Source organism: Gorilla gorilla, chromosome 14 (assembly GCF_029281585.2).
Source record: "Gorilla gorilla gorilla isolate KB3781 chromosome 14, NHGRI_mGorGor1-v2.1_pri, whole genome shotgun sequence".
NCBI classification, from domain to species: Eukaryota; Metazoa; Chordata; class Mammalia; order Primates; family Hominidae; genus Gorilla; species Gorilla gorilla.
Genome location: NC_073238.2, coordinates 81037646 through 81050296, shown reverse-complemented (window position 1 = coordinate 81050296; position 12651 = coordinate 81037646). Strand labels below are relative to the sequence as shown.

General features: G+C 33.8%; 1 protein-coding gene across 5 annotated transcripts in view; it reads left to right on the top strand.

The window, feature by feature from the left end:
- The window catches only part of PCDH9 (protocadherin 9), a 922754-nt gene that overhangs the window by 850441 nt on the left and 59662 nt on the right, over positions 1–12651 (top strand). The window lies entirely within an intron of this gene.

Here is a 12651-nt window from a genome sequence, read left to right as displayed (position 1 = left end):
AATTACAGATGACATGTGGGGTTACTTCTAAGAAATTTGGGGACAGAGTTAGAAATATTATCAGTAGGCACCTGAGTAATTATATGGAATTACAGAAAAATTGTCTTAACTTTATCTGTCGATGACTGGCAACTTTTGATAAAGTAACTATACTATTGGCAATGAAATATTTTAAGTAGAGTTAATCATGTATTAGACAGTACTCTATTAATCTCTGACTGGCCTTAAAATCTTCCTAAGTTATACTTAACAATTCATATCTGTTTACCTAAAACTGTCAACTGATTGAGTTCCTTTAGACAAATTCCTTCATTTTTCTGATTTGAATTGTCCTCAATGAGAACATTAGCTGTGATGATCTACTATCCCTTCAGCTCTAACAAACTCTGACCAGTCTGTCCTCAATGAAGAAATACATCTTGTTGCTCAACAAAGGAATATATTCTGTTTTATAGACATATACCCTGCAGTTAGTGACAGTTTAAGTTTAGAATGTGAAATACCCCTGAGCTGCGATCTTTCTGATAATCCACCTGGATGCATTTTGGGAGGTGGAAGTTTGATGGAGCGGCGTTATGAAAAATGCTGATTCACAGCAGGCAGAGAGAATTGACTGGAAATCCACCTACTATATACTACTTGTGTGACTGGGGCAAATTTTATGACAATGTCCTCATTTAAAAAATGAAAATATAAGTCTATCTTCTTAAATTACTGTAAAAATTAAATTAAATAACGTGTAGAGTACCAAGCTCAGTGATAAAAATTGCTATTTCCTGTCTCCCTGGCTTCCTATGGGCTGCAATCTAAATGAACAAAAATTCTCTAATCAAATTTCTAAAAGTATCATCTTTTTAATTCCTCCTTCATGCTCATTTTTCCTATCTCCTTTTCATGTTCTGTCAAATTCGCATGTCCCTTGTTCTCTTCCCATTCCTTCCTTTCTAATGCTATATGGAGAACTTACCTGAAAGATCAACACTTAATAATAGCATGTAGCAAGGAGAAAATAAATATTGGATTTTACAGTTGAATTGTATTAATATAAATATACAGACCTGGTAAGTGAGTTCAGATTTTTGAGTCTATATTATCTCCTTTGTTCTCAGCATTGATCACAATGCATTGTGCAATGTTCATAGCTAAAAATGGCATTTGCCCACCTTTGACAGTCTCTGGCAATCCCCTGCAGCAATTAACCTAGCAATTATCATTGTTTACACAAAACCCATCAAGGAGGTCGGCAGATGATAATAATATTTGCCTTTCTTGTACGCAAAACACTAATAAATGTATTTTTGAAATTCTGAATAATCCTATGATATAAGCAGGTATTACTGATAAATTGTTTTGAATCATTAAGTGACTTTTACAAGGTCTTATAAATAGAAGGTATCAGAAGCCAAGACTGGAAGTCTGGGCTTCTATAACACTGTGCTCATACCCACGGAGTGGGAACTATGAAAACTTTTGTTTGACAGGATCAACAATTAATTTTATCCATTTGTTAAAATATTACTACCTACTCTTATATAGATCAAATTTTCTCTTCCTTATTTGTGTTGCTGTTTAATAGATCCTGGTCATTTTTAAAGGTCATTTCTGTTTGACATTCTCTCTCCACTATTCACTGTATTGAAGAAATAATTATGATTAAATATACGAGTGTATCTGTGGTTCTTTCTTCATCTTTCATTTTTTCTTTCCTTTTCTTTTTTAATTAAAAAATTTAGTTGCAATAAAGCAGATGTAACATAAAATTTACCACCTTAACAATTTTAAGTGTATATAGTTCAGTAGTGTTAAATAGATGTACATTTTTGAACAACTAATCTCCAGAATATTTTCAGCTTGCAAAATTGAAACTCTACACCCATTAAACAACAATTTCCCATTTATTCACCCCCCAACCCGCCACCACTGGCAATCATCATTCTACTTTCTGTTTTTGTAAGTTTGTAAGTTGGATTACTCTGGATTTCACATAAATGAAATCACTCGGTATTTGTCTTTTTGTGTCTTATTTCATCTGGCATAACGTCCTTAAGGTTTATTCATCTGGTTTGTGTCAGAATTTCCTTCCCTGTTATGGCTAAATAATATTTCATGATAAAATATACCATATTTATTAATAGTTTATCCAATTATTGACTGATGACCTTTTCGATTGTTTTCACCTTTTGTCTATTGACAATAATGTTGCTATAACACTAATTTACAACTATGTCCATGAGATTCTGCTTTTAATTCTTTTGGATATGTATCATACTCAGAAGTGGTATTGCTAGATTGTGTAATAAGTTTACTTAGTTTTTTGTTTCTTGAAGAACCATCATAGTGTTGACCCTAACACTACAGCCAGCCATCTATGTTACAAGGCACCCTAGGCACCAGGCTAAATTAGGGTCATCTAATATTCTCTGTTCTCTGACTTACTCCTAATGTCCAATCAGTGATCATATTTTACATATTCCACCTCCTCAACATATTCTGATGCTATCATGCTTATAGATGAAATTGCTTCATACCCAGATCATTATATTTGTGTGCTTAGGGGCTTGTTTGCCAATGGACATTCCCTTCTTCCAATATGCTTTTAAACTTATGACAAAGAATGTCTTTATAATGCCACTCTGATGCTGTCCTTCTGCTTGGTATTTAAAAGCTTCTCCATTCATTGGCTACTATGCGATCAAGACTTGTTATAATTTTAACCTCTTACCCATCTAGCTTCTACCATTTCCCTTCACCAAGTCTGTCTTACTTTCAGAAATATATCCTTCACTTTTTACTTTCTGATCTTCTCGACTCTTTTTATATGATGTTCACCATCTGGAAATTTATAAAACACACTTACTCTCGCTCTCTCTCTGTTAAATCCTTTATGTCCTTTAGGCCCCAGATAGAATTCTGAAACCATCCTTGATTTCATGTTTTTTACAACCTTTCCAAAACTAGAACTCTGGTATCACTTTATTGATTTTTCTTCTATGGAATTTATCACTTTCTGTCATGTACTTTAGTTATTTATAGATCTTAATTTTTATACAAGATTTAGCTTCCAAACTCCAACTTGAGGGCAGATGGTGCATGTGTTTTCATCTTTTCAACTTCTGTGGTGCATAACAGAGCACTCTGCACACAATTAGCAATCAGTACATATATTTGAGGGTAATGAATCAACAAATAAATTAACATAAGTATTAAGAAGTAGGAGGGAGTCTCTTCAGATTCTTAAAGATGGTGATAGCTTCATATTTGCTAAGCAGAGAAAAAACAAGGAGAAAGCTATTCAAGCAGGGCTTGTAGTTGAGCCTGAAGATCACAAATCTTTTAGGCAAACTACTGCAGCTTTTCTCTGCAGGGAAGAGATCATGAGGGAAACAAACAAACCAAAAAGTTTGACTTCTGCAACAAAGCTCTGAGGAAAAAAATGTAAGTAATGGCATAGGATTTTTCTTATTATCAAAAGTAGTGTTTCATTTGATGTTTAGTATCCTGTTTGTTGTTCTTAGTTTATTAGCCTGGAAGCTAAAAATTAGCTCAATTTAAAATTAAGAACTACTTTAATCTGTTAGGTTCTTTAAGTTATATCTCTATTTTATTTCATGGGCATTAAGAATTAAAGAAAAAAATAAATTTTAAAGAGTTTTGTTGTAGTTAGTTGGTGCAAAAGGACACATTATTTTGAACAAACAATTTTTCCTCCAGAAATATTATAAAATATACCTCAGTACATACCCCTCCAACAAAGGACAAAGCTTTAATTAATTGAACTAAAGATATATCCCTCGAAATACAAAGTCTTTCCTATACAGGCAGAGTATACAGAATGTCAAAAAGATATGATTACAAATTATATCTTTCTTTGATCACACTAAGAATGTGTAATATCCAACCATCCAAGAAAATCTCAATATCATGTATTAAAGGCAGGTTAACTGGAAAGTCACCAAGCTAATTCCCTCACTTTTCCCATGTTGATTGACTTTTTTTCTGGGAGATGCTATTTTAACATTAATGACTTGAAAAAGATTAGGGAAAATGCGATCATGAAAGATTTTCTCAAATATAGAGAACAATTTTACCACCTTTGTGCTATTTTTGAACTCACAGTATTTCTTTTAAAAAAGCATCTTACATCATTAGGAAAGATGTTCTTATAATCAAAAGGGAACATCTATGATTTCCCTCAAAGCTCGTTAAGTTTTAATCAGCTATGTCTGTGTCATTATCATTTCTAACTTTCTAATAAAGGCAGCAAAATATTGTTTTGAATTTACCCATGATGAGATGTTTAAAAAATATAGTTGAATAACATGACTTTAATTCTTAAATTCAAAGAAATGTTGACAGCTTTAAAAGAAAAATCATAATAGACACTAGGTAAAAATAGCAAGGAAGAGTTTATTCAAGACTATGGAAATAGGAGGCCAAAAGCAGTGGCTAATACTTGTAATCCCAGCATGTTGGGAGTCTGAGGCAGGTGGATTGTTTGAGCCCAGGAGTTTGAGACCAGGCTGGGCAAAATAGTGACACCTTGTCTCTATATAAATTTTTTGAAAAATTAACTGGGCATGATGGCATGTACCTGTAGTCCCAGCTACTCAGGAGGCTGATACCGGAGGATCCATTGAGCCTGGGCATTCAAGGATAGAGTGAGACATGATCACACCACTGCACTCCAGTTGGGGCAACAGAAGGAAACCCTGTCTCAAAAAAAAAAAAAAGAATAAATAAATAAAAAAGAAAAAAAAAACAAAACAAAGAAACAAAACGATTATGGCAACAGACGTCAAATTTATTGTAATGAGGGAGGAAGTTGAACACACTTTACTGAAACAAAAAGGGGTAAACAATGGGAAAGTACTGGAGAACTGTAGCAGGGAGGTCGATCTATGTAATTAGCCATCTGTATTTGCTAATTGGTGCTTATCCAAGTTAAGCTTCTACTCTCCCACAGAGACTGGGAGACAGGGACTCTATTTTTCTAGATTATTACATTTAAGAAGGATGGCTCCTAGGTCCTTGAGGAAGACATTCCTGATTTGTAGAAGATTTACATCTCAAAGGGGCAGAGCAAGTATTTAAAATCACATGTTTATTAAGGTAAAAGCTCAAAGAAAAGGAGGTCAGGGACCTAGAGTCAGTGTTGAGTGCAGTGGAGAGGAATGTTAAGGCCTTCTTGGGACCAGTGGATATTTGACTTAAAAAGCAATGATAGTTGCTTAGCAAAACGTACACATTTATTCTTCACTGTATTTTTCACTGGAGAAATTCTGACCCAATATATGTCAGAAATTCTTTCCAAAGAAAATACTTCCACTGCTTTCTGGGGAATGTTCATTTCTGATATTTTTGACAAATAAAATATCATCCCAAAGGACTACTAATAGACAATTTTTAGGCCATACTGTCAACAATTTCCAATAACAGTCTTTCAATCAAAAGTATTTTTTGCTGGCTCATTCCCAGCCAGCCTTCACCATATACCATATTCACTTGCTAACTCAGAAAGAAGCACTGTTACTTTTAAGTTCAGTTACTTTTAAGTGTTTAACTTCATACCCTGTGACTAAAGAATCTCCCTCTATTCTTTGCCCCATTTTAGATTATTTAAGTAATAAGGAACATAAAATTACCTTCTTTTTCAAAAAATAAGTAGTAGTATACTTGCTGAGGTAGTGTGTTATTTTAAAGTCAAGAGATTATCAAGAGTGCAGGAATGCAGAGAACTCTTCTCTACATCAAGAAACTTGCATTTCACTAAAGAAAAGAGGAAAGAAGGAAGAGATCTTACATTTCCTTCTCACCAAGTCAAAATCCCATTTAAAAAGAAAAACTCATCTGATTCTAATGTTATGTCATAAACTAACTATAGGAAACAAAATTGTGTTAGTATAAGTGGTATATCAAAGTGATACAGAATTAACCTATAAATATTCCTGATTTATGCTAAATAAAGTGAATTAGCAAGTAGAGTGCACAAGTTTAACCACATATTCTTCTCAGATAAGCGTCAAAGTATCTATGTAGTTGCAGTAAAGGGCACAGATGTTCACCCTTAAAAACACTTGTAATTAAGACACATTTAAGGGCAGATGCAGCCATTTCTAAAGACTAGCAAGTATACTTGTAAATCCAACAAACCAAAGAAAAATCTCTTTGAACTTTCTTAGTTTTATTTTAGCAAGAGAAACAAAAGAAGGGTCCTAATTAATATGGCTTGGCTGCGTCTCCACACAACTCTCTTCTTGAATTCCCATGTGTTGTAGGAGGAACCCAGTGTGGGGGTAGTTGAATCCTGGGGGCAGTTCTTTCCCATGCCGTTCTCATGGTAGTGAATACGTCTCATGAGATTTGATGGTTTTATAAGGGAGAGTTTCCCTGCACAAGCTCTCTCTCTTTGCCTGCTGCCATCCATGTAAGACGTGACTTGCTCCTCCTTGGCTTCCGATTGTAAGGCCTCCTAGCCATGTGGAACTCTAAGTCCATTAAACCTCTTTATTTTGTAAATTGCCCAGTCTTGGGTATGTTTTTATCAGCAGCATGAAAATGGACTAATACACTAATCATATAAATGTATGGTGGTTTAATTGATACATTTGCTCTCTAGCCATATATGTGTATATATAAATACACACACACACACACACACACACATATATATATACACGAATATACATATATATAAAATAGAATGTATTGAATGTAAATTCATAATATTTAATTTTTCTTCAGAAACTGGTTCTGAAATGTACAGGGAAGGTTATATCACTCTTATTTAATATAAAATTGGGGGTGTCACTTATTTTAGTAAGCCTAATAGTTGAGCACTAAAAGGAATTAACAAATACCTACTTTAAGAGAGAGGAAAACTATCTTAAAATTTTGCATTGATAATATATTCAACAATTTAAAATTGTCTTTAAAATTCTGAAACACATTTTGGCTGTATCTCTTGGTAAAAGGAACACAAACTGGTGTACTTTCAAATTAATTTTTACATTAAAATTTTAACTCATTTAGTAATGTTAAAGACATTTAGAAAATGTTCACTCTCTGTTCTGGAAAAGTTAAATTTAATTTTTATCCTTAAAAATGCACTATTTTTCTTTCTTTTTTAAACTGAATTTTATTGATATATACCTCACTTACTCTGGCTTCAAATATTTAGTTTGTCATTTACATTTTTTTAATCAAAGTCCTCACTTAAATGTTCAATTTGTGTTTCAAAAACTTATTTATATTTTGACCTTTTGATTGCACTTTAAAGAGATGAAGAATTTCTAGAAAATGTCTAAGGATTGCATGGAAGTTGCTTACAAATAGGTTTAATTTTATGTGTTACATATGGAAGGTATCTTTTTCATTCTTTCTAAGCTTTACAGAGTTTCCCTACTCATTTTAATATAGTCCAAACATCTGAGCAAAGCATAATGCTTGTGAATGGCCGCTTCTTTTACTTTCCTGGTTATCTATTTAGTGTCACCCCTTCAAAAATGTGAGGCTCTATCACACCATGCAGCTCCCTATGCTTGCCATTTTATTTCTTTCTACAGAAGCATGTGAAACCTTTTTGTTTTTTTCCTCCCACTGGCCACCTTTGAACCCAGAATTTTTCAGTCTTGATGTGATATTGCAATGAATCAGTCAGGAATGTTTAGTTAAAAATGCTTCCCTGGAGCATAGCTCTTGGTTTTACGATTGAGCCTGTAGTTGCAATTTCAGCACAATGGTTAGAACTGAAACATTTTGGTTGACAAGGAAATGTGCGTTTATTTAAAATAATTGTTTATTGACTTTTGTATTTGTAGCCTCTATTCTGAACTTAATGCAAACAGAGTGTCTGTTACATTTACCACTGTGAGCATGTTTCTATTTATTTGCTTGTAATTTTTAAAATGACTCTCCCTATTAGTTATTTTTGGAAATGGATTTGAAGTCAATAGATAAGCATTAGAAAAATAAAATGTTGCTGAAGGTGAAGGAGAAATACAATGAATAAATAACCTACATAATATATGTTTAACATTGGTTTGGTTTGGGTAGACATATGAATAATATTGAAAAAAGTAAATGTACAAATAAATTAAATTTAAAAATTAATGTTGCACTAGCACAAAAAGCTGTGAAGATTATTTTATACATTATGTGTGATATTAAAAATAGGAAATGAAAGATGGTTAGTGTTGATTCTTGCTAAATATAACCACAGATGCTGAAAATTGCTGGGATTTACTGGGCATGTAATATTTGAGGTAAATTGTAATGATAAATGTTTGTGAGTTAAGCTGCTTCTATCATATACTATAAAACTAACTCAGGTGAACCAGGGTAATTTAAGTATAATCACATATACTATCCAGATACACTGAATTATAATGAAATCAATTATTTATTGAGCTTTTGCTATTTTTATCAGCTAATGTTTTGGGGATGCTTATTATGTGTCTAGGAGCTCTGTACACATTTACCATAAGAACTACGAAATGCTCTCTGAGAAATTATTAAAAGTTTAACACCTTCACTTCCCTCTATCTCAGAGGGATTACTTAGAGTGCAATTTACTTAGGTAAATAATGTACTCACATATTTAAAAATTTAAAAATAGTCAATATTAAAAAATCCCATAGTTCAATTTTACAAACAAGAAATGAAATGCTATTAGAAGGATTTAAAAGAGAGAGAAATCAATTTAGGTGGACATTTTTAAAGGAAAGATGGAGTCTGATTTACGGTGAGTTGAAGGATAGTGTCCTAGAAGAGAAAAATAACAGATTCTTGAGAAAATATTACTCAATAAATTTTAGGAACATGCAAAAAAATTACTTATGGAAATCTGTTGATATTAGGTGTTCCATAAGTAGAATTAAAGAATGATTATAATTAGGAAAAGAACTTTTTAATTCTGCAAAGTTCAATAATATGATGACAATAATAGCATTTGAGGTGAGAAAAAGATTTTTAAAAATAAACTAATGGGATTAAAAGAAGCCAATAAATCATCTAGGTTCAATCTAAAGCCCAAGGAAGAAATAATAGATTTTCTTGGCCATTGTTTTATCCCCTCATTTTGATTTGGTAAATCCTAGTATTAATATAACTTGGCTGAAAGTTTTACTATGTATACTTTTTGAGTGATTCTGAAACTGTTACAATAAATCACAGAGATACTTTTCATATTTGCAAAATTTTGTGCTAATCCCCCATTATGCCTATATAATTATATGATTTCTCTTAGTTACATTTGTTTTATAATAATTAATAAAACAATTCATTTGTTCAGTAATGAGTGAAAGAGGAAGAGAGAAACAAAGTAAAAGGAGAAGAGACAGAAAGGAAGAGAAAAATTCACATTTAATAAACATTTATTTGGACCTTACTACGTGCCAAGCAATGTATTAGACACTAGGGGTTTAAAGACAAAATTTGTTACTGCAAAGGGAAAATTACAGGCTAAATAATTAACTTTTTGAGATGGATTTGGTAGCTGCATTCATATACCTAAAAATACCTCTTGATAACTTCTCTCTACTTTTTAACTGAATAAGTCTATTTCTTCTCAACCTTCACTACCAGAGTGCAAGAAAGACAAAATAAATATACCTGATTATCATTTAACACAGCAGTGACACATTTGAATCAATTAAAGTAATACCTCATCTGATGAGATGTGCTTCTGTTTCTAGGACTTTAATTTTTACTTGAATTGGAAGTCATATTTTTCACAGCTACTAGCTTTTCCTGATTTGAGGGAGCTGGTGACATTGTGCCAGTTATAACATCATCTGCACATGTTGACAAGTGTCTGAAGGAGAGAACCAACTGTTTAAAATACACCAAGATGACTCAGAAATAACTGTCAGACAACCATGTTCTCTAGAGGTAGCACATCACTTGGACTACAAGAGCCGTTAGATGACATTTCTCCAAGACAGAACCTTGTCGTTCTGCTCCCTGCCTGCTGTAGCGGCTTCACTTTTGCGATGTGATGAGCTAGAAAATAGCATGTAGGAAGGTACCGAACAAGTGTAAGAGGGGGCTGTATTTTAACCCCAACTGTGCATATCAAAGGAAATAAATTGAGTTCATTTGTGTGACTTTCGTTTATGAAAAGGGAAGTGGAAATGCTTAAAAGGGCAGTCATCATAAAAATATTTCTGAGGACACAGCCATCCTTTCTGAAATGTATGTCACAGAAATTAAGAAATGGAAGAGCTTGTGAGAAATACCTTCTGAGTCTTTCCCAGGTTTTGAATTTGTTAGCATCAGAGCCTCTATTTGACTTGAGTCTGCCATTCGCATTGGCAGTTGTACAATTATGCTCTCTCTTGTTTTCAGCATAATCTGTGCATCTACTCTGCAGAAAATGCAAGAAAATCAGTCTGCACCTCACACCTATGAAGGATGTAGCAGTAACTAGCTATTTGTTCTCTCCAAGGTTTTCTTTCTTATATAGAGATCATTTTTTCCCCTTCCTTAATCTACAATGGGATTTCTTTCTCTACTTCATTCCATTTTCTGTGTACACTGGTAATGTATTTCTAGCTGTCAGAAAATTAGGCAACTTAATGCAGTGGGTAGAAAGGAGATATACCTAATCATTTCCACATATATTCCAAGTGTATTACTTCCACAAAAAAGAATTTTTAAAAATAAACTTACTGCTCAGTAAGATCCTGATTCAGAGAGTTGCTCAAGTGAAATCATATCCTTTTCTGTACACACACCTTAAACATTCACTAATTACAGTCAGTATTAAAGTTCCAATGATGAAGGACTTGCAAAGGTTTCCAATTGATCATATACTCAATCATAATTAAAAATGTAGGGTTTCTTCCTCCTTCTAGTTTCATGGCAAAATGTATCTGAGTATATGTAGATAACAACCAAATCACAGATAGTTTCTTAAACTTGATCCACTGTATGAATATGCATTTAAATAAAATAAGCACAAAAATTAAAACGGTTATGAGAAAATAAACTGTTTCTTTCTTCCTTTTTTTGTTTGTTTTTTTTGGACATTGAGGTTTGCTCTTGTCGCTCATGCTGGAGTGCAATGATGTGGTCTTTGCTCACTGCAACCACTGCCTCCTGGGTTCAAGAGATTCTCCTGCCTCAGCCTCCCGAGTAGCTGGGATTACAGGTGCCTGCCAACATACCCGGCTAATTTTGTATTTTTAGTAGAGACGGGGTTTCACCATGTTGGCCAGGCTGGTTTCGAACTCCTGACCTCAGGTGATCCACCTGCCTCAGCCTCCCAAAGTGTTGGGATTACAGGCACGATCCATCACACCTGGACTAAACTGTTTCTTAGAAACTGTAAAAGTAGTAGGCCCAACATCATTATCCCAAGTCTCAATGTGTGTTCATGGAGTATCTACACACAACATGGGGAAAAGAATGCATTATGCATGAACTGAATATGTTCACATGTACAAATATAGTCACTTATATTTAAGTACATTGTCTCATATGAAATTCAGTAAAAGTTTATCTCTGCCATCTGGATTTTACATATTTTGGTGATAGAATGTTCTGTGGAGTTGGTTTTCTGTCTACAAAATAAGCAAAAAACGATGGACTTGCAATAGTCTGCTACATAATTCTCCCTTAAACGTTGTGTGTATGCCTTTTGTGAAACACCCCCTGCAGTGTTATTTAAATATTAAACTTCTATTTTATAAATTTTCTTGTTACAAATACATTGTTCATTTTTTCATTTCCATTGAATCTGATACGTATAGTTCTCAAATCATTTCTAGCTAATGCTTAAGCTGGATATCCTAATGGACAATCTTAATCTTGATTTTTTTTTGCCAAAAAAACTAAAAAGATACAAGAAAATATATTGTATCCTAAATTTCCTAATGAGGAAAAATTAAAGATCTGTTAAAATGATGATAAAGAAATCTGAAAGAAGTTTGTTTAGTCACACAGAGAATCTCAAACATAAAAGGACCTTTACACAAGTTGTATCTCTTTTTCTTTATTTTTTGAGAGAGAGTCTTGCTCTGTCACTCAGGTTGGAGTGCAGTGGCGCAATCTCACCTCACTGCAACTTTTGCCTCCTAGGTTCAAGCGATTCTCAAGCCTCAGCCTCCTGAGTAGCTGAGATTACAGGCCTGTGCCACCACACCCGGCTAATATTTGTATTTTTAGTAGAGACAAGGTTTCGCCATGTTGGCCCGGCTGGTTTCAAACACCTGACCTCAAGTGATCCTCCCACCTCAGCCTTTCAAAGTGCTGGGATTACAGGCCTGAGCCACCGTGGCTCGCCTGTGTTTCTTTATGAATGAAGGAAGATACAAGTGAGATAAAGTATGTGCCTTGTGTAAGATGTTGCTCATACTAATTCACAAGGGCTACAATTAGAGCCTGATATAATGATCCTTTTATTGTACATTGTGCCACAACTGTTTAGTCCCCATCAGCTTCCAGAATCAGATGCACACACACAGAAACATACCCATAATGAAACCCACAGAGAGAGAAAATGAAAGAGAGAGAGGAACAGAGAAAGAGAGACAAAGAAGAAGAAAGAGAAACATAAATACACATATCCTTCAGCTCTTCAACTTCTCAGAGAGTAATCATTTTATCACATAAAAAATATGTCCAGTAGTACATGTTCATGCGTAGAGGCTT